The sequence below is a fragment of the Amblyomma mixtum genome, chromosome 10 (genome assembly GCF_055824585.1).
Source record: "Amblyomma mixtum isolate Tamu chromosome 10, ASM5582458v1, whole genome shotgun sequence".
Taxonomy (NCBI): Eukaryota; Metazoa; Arthropoda; class Arachnida; order Ixodida; family Ixodidae; genus Amblyomma; species Amblyomma mixtum.
In genome coordinates this window covers 94,489,797-94,503,054 of record NC_143021.1, presented here as the reverse complement: position 1 = coordinate 94,503,054, position 13,258 = coordinate 94,489,797, and the positions used below count along the sequence as shown (strand labels likewise).

The 13,258-nt window shown below is 49.8% G+C and overlaps 1 pseudogene; it reads right to left on the bottom strand.

The window, feature by feature from the left end:
• LOC149326453 (uncharacterized) overlaps window positions 1-12,913 on the bottom strand; it is a 28,653-nt pseudogene extending 15,740 nt beyond the window's left edge.
• Between the last annotated feature and the right edge of the window lie 345 nt (window positions 12,914-13,258).

The following is a 13,258-nucleotide window of genomic DNA, read 5'->3' as shown; positions in this document are numbered from 1 at the left end:
TGGAACTCATTACTCAGATCTTATACAGTGTCAAAAGCATCACATTGCAATGAAATAAATGCATTCCAATGGATTTACATTAAATTCATATAACTAGTTTCAAAAGAAAGTTGTTACAGTATTTCTTTTAAAGGATGTTAGCCATGTTCCTATAACAATGTGGTGGCCAATTAGTTATTCAAACACTGTACCCAAATTCTATACAAATTCAAAAGCAGCACATTACAATGAAATAAGTACACTCAAAAGAATTCCTAAACAATTTCTCAAGGAGTTTCTAAAGCAAGTCACTACAGTATTTCTTTTAAATGACATTAACCACATTTCTATAGCAATGCAGTGGCCAATTAGTGATTGAAAGACTGTACCCAAATTCTATAGAGATTCAAAAACAGCACATTACAATGAAATGAGTGCGCTCAAAAGGGTTTCTAAAGAGACTCCTCAAGGAGTTTCTAAAGCAACTCATTGCAGTTTTTCTTTTAAAGGACGTTAGCCGTGTTCCTATAACACTGCGGTTTCCAATTAGTTATTGAAACTCTGGACAAAAACTCCATACAGAACTAAAAGAAACACATTACATTTTAATGAGTAAATTTGAAAGACTTTCTAAAGAATCACAAAAGCAATTTTTGTAAGGGCTATGCAGGCTACGCGACCATAGTACATCTACCTTGGCGGATTTCCCAAGCTGTTGTCGCTTCCGCTGCGAAGTAATGAAGAATACCTGCGCCACGGCTCATTGTCGCCGGGTAGTTCTGGCCATAGCGTGTAATGTCCCCGTCCTGCGCGGACTAGCCTTCCTGAACTACGCCACTTCATTCCCCATGTGACATCTATATCCTCGTTTTATTCTTCTTCCATAGCCCTAAGCGTGCGAAATGTGTTAATACATTGTATTACTGTAAAGCGTGCTCCAACTGAACAGTATGCTACAATGGGCAGCATCCCGCAGCGTCGATAACCGGCCAGAATCAACGACGCCAACGCATGCGAAGTTTGTGCGGAAAGTCGAGCCAGCTTCGCCTTCTCTGCAGCGACGCTCTCCCGTCGCTTGGCTTGAGGAGGAGAAAATGTTGAATGCGAGGGCTGTACTCTTAAAATAAGAAGCAATTTTTTTCGCAGCTATATAACAGCGTAGTATTTCTGCAATGTATTATCATTGCCGCGGCTGCCGGTTGTCGCCGCACAAGCCCACTTGTGGCTTCGGCGCTTCCGTTTTTTTTTGTATGTTCAGATTGTGCTGAACAAAGATTATTATTATTAGACAGTAATTTGGCATGGAATACTCAGATGACTCACATTTGTAAGAAACTCAGAAGTGTTGCATGCTTGTTGTTTAATTTGCGAACTATGATGCCATTTTCTGTTAGAAATTAGTCGCCCAGGCTCTGGGGTATAGTGTCTTGATGTGTTGTTTCTTTAACTGCTCTTTCACATGGAATTGTCCTGTTTATAGGATTTTGAAAAGCATTGCTACAAGCGTTCTCTACTTGCCGCAGGAAAATCTGCCCAACAGTGTCTTTACCGCAGCCGGTTTGCCTTCTTTTGACAATCTTTTTAAACAAATTGTGGTACTGAAATATTTTTGGAATAGCGCATACAGACACATAAATACGAAACCGGTACCGTTGAGACATATTCCTCGCTACCATAAACCGAGAGTGCGCACTCACTACGGCAAAGCAACTAGAAAATATTACGTGCCAGCTACCTTTAACGAATTACCGGATGATTTATTTTCTTTAACCACCCGCAAAAAACGGCGTGTTGCTGTTCAAGCGTTAGAGAATCTTTAACATGTACTAAAATCTTATCAGTGCCTTTTCATTATTGCAATGCATGGGAGACGTCTCTTCTGGTTCTGTACACTTTCTGTTCTACACCAATGGAAACCAGCGGGCGATTACTCAGCAAAAGCATAAGGAGCCTGTGTGGGCATTTTCCACGGGCTTTGATCGTTTTTGTATCGCTGTCACACTCGGTCCATGCTGGATGTGTTTTTATAGAAATCAAAGCATGTGTGATCACATTCACATGCCACGTGAATCATTGGTCGTCGATGATCATGTCCTGACATGATCGTCGTCTTGGTATGAGGCATCGCGTTTATATTTGCTGGTGGTTTTCTTGTATGGCTGCCGTTGCCGTGTATAACGACGCCTGCGTACATGAGCCTTATGAAGTATGCTAATCATGACACATGATATGTGATCGCGACAAGCGTGTGATGTCATGACTCATAACATAGCTGACATCACTTACAGGTGACGCCACCAAGCCGGAAGTGACGTTACTAAACAGCAAAATACGCCCAGAAGTTAGCCTTTGAGCCATGAGTAGCCACAGGAAGTGTCGCCGCCAAGCCGGAAGTGACGCCAACAAACCATGAGTGGCGCAGTGAAGCTACGCTGTCGAACCAGTTTAGACGTTATGGAACTGGAACTGTTGCGACGACCGTTCGGCGAGTGCCCTGTGGCATCGAAAGAAAGCCTGAACATTGTCCGGCGTCCGTTAATTTTAACGCGATAGCAGAACGAACCACGTAGAGGCGTTGCCAGAATTAATCCGGTTGTGTGACGTCACTTCCAGTCACACTTCCAGTTTAGTTCGGTCACTTCCTGGTTGGTCACAATATTATGCGACTTCACACTCGCTCAGCATGAGAAGTTATGATACGCTTGTAACAGCCAGGCATCACGTGTCACGTTAGTACTTCATGAAAGACGCACACACCTCTTAACAACGCCAATACAATGGCTTCCATGCACGCAGATTAAGAGATATAAATGAATCATTTTGATTCTTGCCTTTACGTGATGTCTCTCCCATACCTTTTTTTGTATTGTGGAAAAATTGCTTCGAAGGAGTCAAAAATAAATAACTATATATTTCAAAAATATTCCTTTTTATGCCGCTCCTAGAAAAATGCGCTTTTTATTTTTAGGTAGGTAGGTCAACAATTCTATTGATTCATGAGAGAATAAAGTGAGAGGCAGAAGGGGGAGGAGGAAGCAGAACAACGTAGGGCCCTCGCGGTGCTCTAGATGTCGGGCACTTTTATGATTCGGCGAAATGTCGGCAATTCAGACAGATTTTTAGTACCCAATTCACATTACAGGTATTCTACCTGCGCTAGCCAAGCGCCAGGAGACCGCCGTAGCAAAAGACGCGAGGCTGACTCCATCGTCCGCCCTCGCGGTGCATGCGCCTAGCGTCGCCAATTATTGGCGGTGGGCTTCGCGGAGCGTGGCGGCCACGCTGCAGGATCTTCCCCTTAATAGTGGACCGTAGTGTGCAATGCATCATGTGCACTGCAATATTGCTTAGTATCACTTCAGGTCTTGGGCCTGGAGAGTGCATCTGATGCGAGGTTGCGAATAACGGCTGTTCCTTAAGGGTAACTGAAGAGATTCCAAGAGAAGGCAAGCGTAGCAAAGGGCGGCAGGAATTTAGGGGGGGGGGGGGGGGGCAGATGAGATTAAAAAGTTTAGGAGTACGTTGGCCGCTGCAGGCAAAGAACAGTGCTAATTCGAGAGACATTGGAGAGACCTTTGCGCTGAAGTAGGCCTAGTCAGGCCGATGATGACGAGGCTTCCAGACTGAAGCAGGGTCAAGAAAACCTCCAACGAGACGAAAAGTCCCAATTATGTATGTTCCTTAGTAAGTAAAAAAATTTCGACAATCCTCAGAAAAGTACCTAAACGGTTGTGAATTAATTCCTTGAGGCTACCTTGAAATCCTTCTTGTCTGCACGAAAAAAAAATGCTGCAGCGCCTCGTACCAATTTTCTGAAGGAACTAATAAATATTTCCACTGAGCCAGGCAAAACATCCTTGGCGGGCAAAAATTACACCCCATTAAAGGATTAGGGTGGATTTTCAAAATGGAATTCTCTAGAGGGCAAGCGAGTTCATCCACATCTGGGCATACATCCGGTAGATTCGTGTTTAGTGTGTAAGTGGTTGTTATCCACCGGAACCAGGTAACCTTGCGGACCTTGCAAGGCGCCGAGTTGAATGTTATACAACTGGGCTGCAGAGTTCGCGCTCTTGTCATGCACAATGCGTGTACATAGGCTCAAGGTTTTCCAGGTCCGCTAGGGCTACCTTGGTGAAGCTTGTTGCTTGGGTGCAAGTTCTGTATGCATTTTTGCTGTGTATGTGTCATATATGCCATTATTGGTAGAAAGCCACAGCTTACAAGATCGGTGACATGGAGGGTAAGATACTGCGATTATTATCCTGGGCGACGGTGTAAGATATTGTCACGTGCTACGCATGGGCCCTGAGGAACAAAGAAGATGTGCGCAAGCTGGAAGAAAACGAGGAAGTCCAGTGTCCTGCCGCCGGCGCACCAAGCTCTGCTCGACCTGTCTTGTAAATAGTATTTGTAAATAGTATTGGAGGTGCTGGGTACCGATCACCACGGACCCCTCTCGAAACCGCTGAAGCCGAAGAATCGCCGGATTGCCACCGTTGCCCGTGCAAATGCCCAAGGAAGCCGACGCACGTCCGACCGGCGCAGCGACGCCCGCTTGCAGCACTACCGTGAGCCGCGGACGTTTTTCGGGAAGGCTGGCGAAGACGTGGATGATTGGCTCACCAATTGCAAGCGGGTTAGCAAATACAACGGCTGGAATGCCACTCTTCAGCTGGCCAATGTCGTTTTCTTTCTCGATGGTACCGCGCTAACTAGGTTCGAAAACCATGAGGCATCGATAACGAGTTGGGACCGCTTCATGGAAGAGCTCCGCAGCTGCTTCGGAGATACCGTTGCCAAACGAAAATGCGCTGAGCAGTCTTTGCTTCAGAGAGCGCAAGTGCCTGTAGAGACCTGCACGACTTACATAGAAGAGGTCTTGAAGCTGTGCAAAGTCGTCAATCCCAGTATGTCCGACGAAGATCGCGTTGGCCATCTCCTTAAAGGCATCGCAGAGGACGTCTACAGCTTTCTTATCAGTAAAGAAAATTTAGACTCGCCCACGGATATCCTCAAGCACTGCCGCACCATTGAAGCTATAAAGCTGCGTCGAATTACTCCCAAGTTCGGCCGCCTGCCTAACGTCACCACCGTCGCCAGCGTGGATTTCCACGAGCCTGTGAATGCTGCGACTCTCCCGGACGTCATTCGTCAAATCGTGCGTGACGAACTCTCCCGGCATCAAGATCTTGGGCGCCGCAGTGAAGTCCCGTATGAGAGCTGCTCTCTGCAGGCGGCTCCCGCCTACCGCTCCTCCCCTTGGAGTTTGTCCAGTAAGGCCCCTGCCAGTGCTACTCGCATTGATTACAGCGACGCTCCCCGGACCACCCGCCCCGGCCCCAGTGCGCCAGCTCGTCCGCAACGCCACCTGCGGCGGCCGGAGTACGATGGCCGCATCGACACTGGCTGCGAGGAGTGTTATCCCGAGTGCCCCCGCGACCCACCACTTTGTTACCGCTGTGGTCTGATCGGTCACATATCTAGATTCTGCCGTCGCCGGGGCCAGTTTTCCCGCTCCCAGCGCCAATGGTCGTACCCTCTCCCGCGTTTCAATGCGCCTGTTCATGACCGTGTCTTCACATCGCCTCAGCGCCCATCCAGTTACGCGCCACCACGGAACGATTCCCCTGCCTCTGACCGAAGTCTGACTCCACCTCCGCACCGCTCTCGCCGCTCGCCTTCTCCCCAACGTCGTTCCCCACTGTCACCGGGAAACTAGCGTGTGCGGCCGATGGAGGTGCGCTCGCCGGATCATCGATAGTGCCAATTCCTCTGCCCATTGTTATGTTAAGGAACCGCCATGAAGTGTTAGTGGACGGTATTTGCGTCATGGCCTTAGTGGACACTGGTGCCACGGTGTCAGTGATGAGTTCAACTTTCAAGAACCGTCTGGGTCGTAAAATAATGTTCGCTTGGGATCGTGCAGTTATATTCCGGGGTGTAGGGGGAGAATCATTGGTTCCGATTGGTATTTGTTTTGTGAATGTAGTGATCGCTGGCCAAATGTTCCGAACTGAATTCACGGTGCTCCCTCGTTCTACGCATGACATCATCCTTGGTATTGACTTTTTGCACCAGTGCGGCGCTACGCTCGACTTCCGCAGTGGTGGCATATGATTAAGTCCTGGCCTTCGGTCAGCTCTCATAGAAGACTCGCCAGGGGTTGCCCCAGTGTTTTCTGTCTCTGAAGATACCGTCGTTCCAGCTATGTCTGCCATATTCGTTCCCGTTGTGTCCTCGAGCACTATTTCTGATGCCTTCGATGCTGTGGTGGAACCTTGTTCCCTTAACTGCGCAAAGAAAAGTGTACTAGTACCCCGCAGCGTCGTACGTGTGACAAAGGGCCATGCCACTCTTTGGACTGTCAAACATTCCAACGAACTTGCAGTATTGCCATGTGGTTTAAAACTTGCTGGCTTTGAAGAACGTTTTTCTGTACCAGTTGCCGCGATCACTGACAACGTGTCTCGTCCAACTAGACGCCGCGATCTGAGCGACTCTCAATTCCTAGGCTTGGTCAACAAATCCCTACCCACTACCGACCGCCAGGTACTAGTGGCCGTTCTTATGAAGCATGCGGACGTGTTTGACTTCGGTCGCGACCAACCACTGCCGATTCCAGCTTCTCGTACCCATCACATGATCAATACTGGATCTGCACAACCGATTCGACAGAAGCCATACCGCCGGCTTAACACTGTCCCAAAGAAGGATGTTTATCCAGTTCCACGCGTTGATGATGCCATTGACTGCCTCCACTCAGCCTCCTACTTTTCCTCGGTGGATCTACGGTCCGGATACTGGCAGATCCCGATGCGTCCGCAAGACAAAGATAAGACGGCATTCGTGACACCTGACGGGGTTTATGAATTTAATGTTATGCCATTCGGCCTTTGCAACGCTCCTGCCACTTTTGAACGATTTATGGATACGCTTTTACGTGGCCTGAAGTGGCAAGTTTGCATGTGTTATCTGGACGATGTTGTTATTTTTCGAAGGACCTTCGCGAACATAACAGCCGCTTAGCCATTGTCCTAGACTGCATAGAGAGAGCGGGCCTCGTGCTGAGCTCCAAGAAGTGTCGCTTCGGTGAACGCCAAATTTTTTGTGCTTGGTCATCTCGTTGACAAGGATGGCGTCAGGCCCGACCCGCAGAAGGTTGAAGCTGTAAGCAGTGTCAAAGAGCCCAAATCAGTGAAAGAGCTCAGGAGTTTTCTAGGACTTTGCTCATATTTTCGGCGTTTCGTTCCCAAGTTTTCTGATTTAGCCTACCCGCTTACAAGTCTCCTGCAGAAAGACGCTCCTTTCCACTGGACTCCCGAATGCGACTCCGCGTTTCGGCAGCTCAAGTTTCTCCTCACCTCGCGGCCAATATTGCGTCATTTCTGCACGACAGCACCCACTGAACTCCACACTGACGCCAGCGGCATCGGCGTGGGTGCTGTGCTTATCCAACGCCATGAGGGCAATCAACACGTTGTCGCTTATGCAAGTCGCACCCTCAGCAAGTCGGAACGCAATTACACTGTAACAGAGCAAGAGTGTCTCGCCGTTGTTTTCGGCGTACAACGGTTTCGTTCGTACCTTTAAGGACGTGCTTTTACAGTCGTCACAGACCATCATTCGCTGTGCTGGCTTGTGAATCTACGCGACCCCTGCGGTCGGTTGGCCCGCTGGGCGTTACGCCTCCAAGGGTTTAACTTTAAAGTGTCTTACAAAAGTGGCCGCCAACACACCGACGCCGATTGCCTCTCACGGCTGCTGCTCACGGTTACTACTTTCGAAGATGAAAACTTCGACGACTATCTCGTTGCCATTTCCCAAGAGTTTCCAGATCTTGGTACTTTCCAGACGGAACAAAGCAAGGATCAGCACTTGGCGCCGTTTTTTGCCGAAGCCCGTGACCCGACATCCGCAAGCCCTTTCTGCATTCGCAACGGTTTACTCTGTAGAACGAATTACTCGCCTGGAGGTGCGCGCTTTCTCATCGTCGTTCCAGCTTCTCTGTACTCCTCTGTTCTGCACGCAATGCATGATGACGTCACGGCTGGGCACTTGGGGTTTGCCAGGACCCTTAACCGCATCAAAGAGCGTCTTTACTGGCCAAAAATGCGTCACATGGTTCAGCGCTACGAGGCCACCTGCGTGCGGTTTCAGCGGTTCAAGCTTCCCACAACTTCTTCGCCTGGACGCCTGCATCCTGTGCCACCTCCAAGCACACCATATGAACAAGTTGGTCTCCATCTGCTCGGCCCGTTTCCCCGCTCGTCCAACGGTAACCGCTGGGTCATCGTGTGCGTTGATCACCTCACCCGTTACTGTGAAACCGCCGCCCTTCCTTGCGCCACCGCTGCAGAAGTCTCGCTCTTTCTTCTTCATGCTGTCATCCTCCGGCATGGACCTCCTCGAGTTATTATCAGTGCCCGCGGTCGCCAGTTTACGGCAGACGTTGTGGAAGAGCTTCTGCGTCTTTGTTCATGCCATTTTCGCCACTCGACGCCGTACCACCCCCAGACGAATGGACTGGTTGAACGCACTAATCGGACACTTACGAACATGCTTGCCATGTATGTCCATTCCCGCCATAAGAACTGGGACGACGTGCATCCATTCATTACATACGCCTATAACATGTCGGGGCATGAAATAACTGGTTACAGCCCATTCTTCCGTCTTTATGCCCGTCCGCCTCGAAGCTCCCTCGACACCATCTTACCTTTCTCTCTCGACACCGAGCCTTCTATTGCCACACTCTATGTCGCGCTGAAGAAGCCCGTCGGATTGCCCGTATACGCACCTTGTCGTCGCAGGATCGCTCTAAGCAGCGTTATGACCACCGGCGCAAGGATGTCTGCTACCTGCCCGGTGACGTTGTATGGTTGTGGACGCCTCTACGCAAGCGTGGTTTATCACAAAAGCTGCTGTCCCACTACAAAGGCCCGCTCATCGTTGTTGCTCGCTTCAATGACCTCAACTATGTCATCTCTCCCCAATCAACGCAACGACGCCGCTCAAGGAAAACCCAAGTCGTGCATGTCGCACGGCTAAAGCCCTTCCACTCTCGGGACCCAGACTGATTGACTGGCCCAGAGGGCTTCGTCTGCGAACGGGGAAATGTCACGTGCTACGCATGGGCCCTGAGGAACAAAGAAGATGTGCGCAAGCTGGAAGAAAACGAGGAAGTCCAGTGTCCTGCCGCCGGCGCACTAAGCTCTGCTCGACCTGTCTTGTAAATAGTATTTGTAAATAGAACCTGTAACAATATATAGGTGAGGACAATGTGCGGGCTGCGCGCTTGCCGCAAGCGACCAGATAAAGTACCAGCCGCGTCATCCGAACCGAGCCGCTGATCGCAGCGGCAGTGTCGATGAAGTGAGCAAACTTCGCCCGAAGAAAGAAAGCATAGATGAACTATCTCGTTGCGATACCAACCATACAGATATCGCACGGCTCGTTTACGTCCCAAAAGCCGTTCGCATGGCATGAACTGTTCCTTGCGCTGCCATCAGCAGCATCGCCATGGCACTTTAAGCAACCTGTGTGCGGTCCACGGTGGTGCGGTTTTAAGCCAGTGGCTGCATTTGTTTTTCAGTCCCGGACTGTCCGGGACTACTTGCGGACTCGAGTCCGGTATTTGTTTTTCTCGGGCAGCCCGAAAGCTCCGCCCACCTGCCTGCATCGCCATAGCAACGCGTTCGTTTTTAGCCTATGGCAGTCCGCGGGCTGCTTGGGGCTGCTGAGAAGGCAGCAGACGATAGCTGCGCGCCGCGCTGGCAGCCATATTGAGTTAGACTCCGTGTGCATTTCGAGTACTTTTCGTGTTCCTGGAGGTCGACATCATGCGTTAAACCTTCACATGAGCTGCGTAGCCGATCTCTGAGCCATCGCAAGACTTTTTGTTCTTGCATCTTCGTTTATTTTCTTGAAATCCACCGCACACGGACGCGCGTTCGGAGCTGCGAGCGCGTATTGTTTGCTCGTGTCGTCAAGAGGTTCTCGTTCGCTTGTCTTGCGACATGCTGTCTGTACGCTTACCTGAAAGCATCGCAGGTGAACCACTCGTATACTGGAGCAGCTATAGAGCTTGTTGTCAACATTTTTGCGAAGGCTTTCGTCTATCTGCCTATCCGCAACGAGTTGGGCTACTTTGTGCGAACTTCGCCGCAAGCAGTAGCGGCGAGCATACCTCCGAAGCTGAGTTGTGTAATGCACCTACGCTAAGCTGACCGTACAGTCTTTAAATCGACTCAGTACCATGATCGAGCGCTCGGCGTTGCTTCGGCGTCGTGGTGCCCGTGGCTTGCATCATCTGCTAGCAGATGACAGCGTCCTTGTACGGTAACCGAGGGGGAGCCCGGCTCTGGCGCCGAGTTCGAAAGCAGCCTATGGCAAGTAGGTCATGTGACCATGACGCTTTTCCTGTCCGAGCGGAAGCCGAGACCTGCCAGCAAGTAGTCCGGGACCGAAAAACAAATGCGGCCAGTGCTTCCCCAGCGGCATGGTTGTGGTCGCTAAACTGCAGCAATGGGCCGCAAGTACTTTGTTAAAAACCGCAAGTGGCTTTCAGTGCAATCACCGTAGTTGGATTCCCTCTTCTTCTCGTAGAGGGAAATTTAGTTAATGATGATTGTTGTAGGATTCTTGATGTCTTGAAGATTCGAATTGCTCAATCACATTGCAAGAGGACACTTTAGGAGAGGTTAACTTTTATAACAATTAAAAGCACAAAGGAGGATACAAGCAAGGAGAAAACATATTTACACTTGACTGGCTCGCAGTTCTAGGTGACGAAACCAGCCCTCGGTCCTGCCGAAGCAGCTGGTTTTAAAACCAATGTCCCCGCCCTCGGTGGGAGAATAACCAATCAAGTACTATACAAACATCCACCCAATAACTTATTGGGGAAAGGAAAATACCACCAATCAGCATTTAGGGAAAGAATAACACAACCAATGAATGATTGGGGAAAGAAGGTAACTCATCGCGACACTGTACACATATGCACACTTTCCACCATCACGATTTCGGATAATTATGCTTTCCCGCTGCGAGCTTCGCGAACACTCGCTTTCCCAAGGTCCGGTTGCCGCCAAGTTCGAGGAACGCCATTTCAACTCATCTGTTTCTCGTCGTCGCTCCTCATGCCTGCAGCTAGCGTGACAATATGTCAAAGCATGCCGCTGCAGACATGGTACAAAGAGCCACGCACTGTGGCAGGTCAGCCTCGCCGTACACACGTGCACACAGGATGCCGCCTAACGACTGAGTCCATGAGGGGAGTTTGACGTCTCCTGTAATCCCCCGCCATTCGGCGCCCCCTCTTCTCCCGCCGGGTTGACTGACCCCTTCCTGTGTGGTTGTGCGGAGGGCCCAAGAAAAAGGGACTTAATGGGCATTCCCATAAAGCGACCGGATGCAGCAAACAACATACGGCACCGCGAACTTCACTACCGTGTTTTATTTTTAATGTTTTGCTTAAACCACTGAAATCGCTACTTACCGAGCGACAATGAGCAAACGATCTCGTAAACTGTACAATGTAACTGTTCTGATCGCATACATTGTTAGCAATAGCTCCTGATCACGAAAGAAAGTCTTTCGGGGTTGCCGTTCCCAAGTATCAGCCAGTAACATGTCAGCGATTTTATTGCCTTTTTTAAGTATCAGAAAAAATACTTATATGCAGTGCGACGAGTTAGTGGCATGGGTTGGAAAGGCAAGACCAGCAAAATTCACTAACGAAAAAGTGGCGCGCAATAAAATGTGGTACGAAGTGGTGTGAAGGGGGCACAACGGCGTAGTGTGAAAGGTGTGGTGTGAAGGGCCACACCGGCCGTTTCGTTTGTTATTCGTAGCTAGTCGAAATCTCGCAGGGTTCTCCTTCAGAGGGAAAATTGACTCCATGCACTACGAAACATCAGGCGATTTTATAAAGGTCTGAACGCATGCTCGTCCTTCTCACGCATTTTTCGCAAAAGCATTTGGGCGAACTATGTTGAACAAGTTTTTGGAAGTAGAAACGGCTTCAAGTCCTCGAGAAATATTCGGAATCTGCGCCATGATAGAGCGGCACGAGGAACACAGTTGTCTTTGCGCTCTACTGCGCGATAAAATGTTTCTCTTCACCCTCTATAGTTGCAGTTTAAAGGTGTTCCGTAGACCTATCGACGCCATATATTCTGCCCTTATGAACCATTTAGTATTAAATAACCAAAGCAACAAATTACTTCATCTTTCAAGTTTAGTTTCAGTGGCTTCAATAACACCATCTCCCAACTGCACGGCTCCTTTCTGGCATTGTTTTGCTGGCCGGAACTTCAAGTTCTAATGTGTTGCTTTTCTACTCTATGCTACGCGTGGTCGCTTCAAAAGTGTCCAACTCCACATAGTAGTGTCGGATGCCCAGACTCGCACAGTAACTGGAGCCGAATGTATTACTCACCGTGAGGAACTTTTCCCAGGCCTCGACAGCAGCTGGCGTCATGTGCCGTTCATCTGTGGACTGCAGCGTATCGACCAGACACTGGCCCATCACCTCGAAGTGGAGCGGCTTGACCCCCTTACGACGCAGGTGTTCGGCCGCGTTGCGCCGCACCAGTATCTCGAAGGTGGCCGGGTCGCGCAAGCTCTCCACCATGGAGGTGATGTGGTATCCGATGGAGCACCCGTGCGCCCTGAACGTTGGGTCTTCCTTGAGCGCCTCCACTGTCTTGCCGCGGAAGGGCTTGAACAGTTGAATGTACTCGGGGTGCTTGAGGAACATGGAGAGGAAAAGGAGGGCGCCGTACTCGGGGTTCTCCCTACTGAATTTGCGCCACGTCTGTTGGACGAGCTGCACCTCGCTTTCCGTCTACCCTGTGTGCTCGTCTGGCAACTCGCCAGTCTTGCGGTGGATGTTGCCCATGCGCTCCTCGACGGCTTTACGTGGAGAAAATATAAAGCCGCTGAGACTGCTGGCATGGACTGTGCGGTGCGACAAGAAGAGCGTGGTTGAGAACACCGATTAGGGCTTCTTCGTCTTCTTCTTCTTCTTCTGGATAAAGCGCGCGGCTAGGAATGCATGTTCGCACCAGAAACGTTTAGGCTTATTTGATCTGCCTAAGAAAGAAGGCACTCTCTGTTCAGTATAGGAGCAGGTATACCGTCGTTCTGTATTCACTGTGAGTATCATACATGAGGCAGCCTGTCAGCACGTTTCGCTGGAATGATAGGAGATAGATACGCGTAGTTTCCTTTCTGTAATTGCCGAAAACCAGAAGCTGAAACTACGTCAGGA